The sequence below is a fragment of the Cricetulus griseus genome, chromosome X (genome assembly GCF_003668045.3).
Source record: "Cricetulus griseus strain 17A/GY chromosome X, alternate assembly CriGri-PICRH-1.0, whole genome shotgun sequence".
Classification (NCBI taxonomy): Eukaryota; Metazoa; Chordata; class Mammalia; order Rodentia; family Cricetidae; genus Cricetulus; species Cricetulus griseus.
Window position 1 is genome coordinate 46,750,545 of NC_048604.1, and position 3,311 is coordinate 46,753,855.

Genomic DNA, 3,311 nt, shown 5'->3' on the forward strand with positions numbered 1-3,311 from the left:
ATTCTCTGGATGGCAAGATGACCGGAATGCAGTCTAAATTAAGGTTTATCCGATCTACATGTGCATCCAATGTTCTGTTTTCTACCCATTGTAACTCTTTTTCTGCCTCAGCAGATAATATTCGTGGACTGTTTAGGTCCTTGTCTCCTTTTAGCATCATTTTTAAATGTTTTAAGTCATGTCCTTCTACATCAATAATCGTCTGTAATTGAGAAATTTCTCCTAGTAGCTTCTGAAGACTATTAAGAGTTTGATAACTGTCCCTTCTAATTTGTAACTTCTGTGGTCTAATTCTTTGTAAGTCTATCTTTAGTGCCTGGCTAGCTCAGTCGGTAGAGCATGGGATTTTTAATCCCAGAGCTGTGGGTCCGAACCCCACATTGGGCGCCAAGTATTGCGTGCACTCAAAGATGATCTGTAGGCTGTAATGCTAAGATTTCTTTATTCAGATAAACACCAGCCCAAATGCAAGCCAGAGCGTGCCCAGAGGCTGCAAGCTAGCATGGCCAGAGAGAGAAACTTCACGTGTTCGAGGCCTCTTAAGAATTCTCTCTGAGTCATCTTTGACCTCCCCTGACTATGCCCTCATGGGCGTGGCCAGGCACACCTTTAGGGGCTACTAGGAGGTGGGGCTACAGTGTCACACTACACTTATATCTGTTATTTTCATCTGTTGTTGCTTTAAAATATTGCTTTTGGGGCTGGAGAGATGGATCAGAGATGCAGCCCGATCTTCCATAGGAACTGGATTTGATCCTTAACACTCACTTGTTGGTTCTAAACCCTGTCTGTGTAACTCCAGTCTCAGGGAAATCTGACACCCTCTTTTCTCCTCCAAGGACACCAAGCATGCGTGTGGTACACAGGCATACACACAAGAAAAAGACATATATACATAAAATAAATAAATTAAATTTAAAGGTTTGCTTTTCTGCTATTTGTTTTTATTCTTTATGTGTAACTCACTGTATTAGATTGCCAGTTACTTGTGAGAATAGGCCTAAGTCATATCATAGAAATCAGTTTACTGACAACCATGGAAATTTGCTCTTAGTTTATACCTTCAGTATTCTTCCCCTTGTATTTATTTAAAGGAAAAAGATAAATCTGTGAATAGGCAGCTAAACGCAATGCTTGTGTCTCTCCCCTTCCCCTCTCACCCTGAATTTCCAAAGTGAATAAACAAAAGCATGCCAGAAATTCAGGCAGTCAGGAAGAGGAGAAGTGGAGGTCATAGATAATCTGGAAAATGAATAATCAGTGCCTCCATGATGAGGTATGATCATACTCATGTTTATGCACAATTTTATTTAAATGACAAACATTTTCTGTCTTACCTGTTACTCCATGGAAATGATTTTCCTGTTCTCTTTAGATAAGGAGCTAAAAGCTTAAATTGTGAACTCCATACCTATTTATTGCAAAACTTGGAGCAATAGAATGACAGATGTGGAAAGGTTGTCATAGGTCATCAAGCAGTTCCTTACATTTTCTCAGGTGAGCAACTAGGATATGTAGAGGGGAATGACTCCTATGTCACTCTACTGGCTGATAGGAGAGCTGAAGTTTTTGAACTTGTCTAAACTTATTTTGTCACATCATACCTGTGCATCTCAATATTTTGTTGCTTTTGTAAGTACGTGGATATCAGTTCTGTTGATTTCTTCAACTTTTCATTTTCCTCTCTAGGGTGCAAAATTCTAGCTGCTCTCCTCCTTACTTTCTTCTACATTCAGTGCCATTTATTCTCAGTATTATTGCTGTTATCAGGGATCCCATTATATCATGTGTAAATTTTTGGCTTTGTTTCACTACCTTCAATCCCTTTCTAATACTTAAACAACATTGCTAATAAAATGAATGTTTAAGAACAAAATGTGATTAAATACTGTTTCTGATTAAGTTAAACATTCAAAGACTAAACATCATTTATATCACTTATTACAGCTCAATCCTAAATGAGGTTCATTGTGGTCTTATTCACAGGTGTCCAACCTAGAGCCCAAATGCTGAATGTGACTCAGGATAGGCGCAAATGTGGTGCAACACAAAATTGTAAACTGATTCACAACATTATTAGTTTGGGGGCTATTTTTATGAGGTTCTTGAGCATGACTTTTGTAGATGCCAATGCTATATTGCAATGTCACATAAAATCAATGTATATAAACCACCATGTGTGCCTACAGATGGTTTCAATTTTAGAATGGTGTGCAGCTTCTAGAGTGTCATCTTCCAAGCTCAGACAGTTAAATTGATACCACCAAATGTTTCATAGTAACTTAAACAAGTTACACACAGCCTATATCAATAAATGTTTAACATACCATTATAAATGAGAGGCATTTAATGTTATTTGGAAAATGTAATATTCTTGATTATTAAGGGTGCTGCCACACCTCAGTCATAACTCACATATTGCCTCACAATGCTTTCCTGTGAGGGCTTCATTTTATGCTATATTAGCAGCACCTGAGCTGTAGAATGATCCAAAGTTGGCTTTCTATTTTCCTGCTGGTTAATTTCATGATAAAAGAAACCATATTACCTTACCTATTACCATTATTTTAATCCAAGCAGAGCTTTTACAATATCAAAAAAGAAAACAGAACCTAACTCCAAAAGAAAACTTAAGCATGAAGGAAGATTGTTGAATGAAAAATGGAAAATGATTGTTTTTTGTTGAGGCAAATAATAAAGTATTCTGACTATTGTGAAGGGAATTTGCTCATGTTTTCAAAGAGCATAGTTTGAAAAGGAATTGTACATGCAAAAATACTGCCAAATTCAGTGTGTATTAAGGACTGTGTTATCAAAGATCAGAAATTGCAAAAGATTTGCCTTCTCAACAACAATAAAAATATTACAGAGGCTAGAGAGATGGCTCAGAGGTTAACAGAACTGGTTGGCTTTGCATAGGACAAGTTTTGATTCCTAGTACTCACAAGGAAATTAAAAACTATCTGTATCTCCAGTTCCAGTGGGTACAGAATCCTTTTCTGACCTGGGAAGGTACCTGTGGTACATCTACATATACATGCACACAAAACAAGATAATTAAATCTAAAAATGATACAGTTCAGGCAATTTTATATTGTAACAACTAGCTGTCGGGTATAATATTTAATAGCAAAGTTAAAATTATTAATCTATTTTTAATCTGTTCTTTGAAAATTTCATAATATAACCATTTTTGTTGTTAATAAATTTATTTAAAAGTACATAGGGAGGACATTTTATAAAATCCATTTGACTCACCTGACCATAGCCAGAAAATTAAAGAAACTGGAATAATCTATCAAAATAATTTT

At 36.2% G+C, this 3,311-nt stretch overlaps 1 non-coding gene across 1 annotated transcript; it reads left to right on the forward strand.

Annotated features, from left to right (window-relative positions):
* The first annotated feature begins 314 nt into the window (after positions 1-314).
* Positions 315-387, forward strand: Trnak-uuu. Its single transcript has one exon. It is a non-coding gene; the product is annotated as a tRNA-Lys (tRNA).
* Positions 388-3,311: the final 2,924 nt, after the last annotated feature.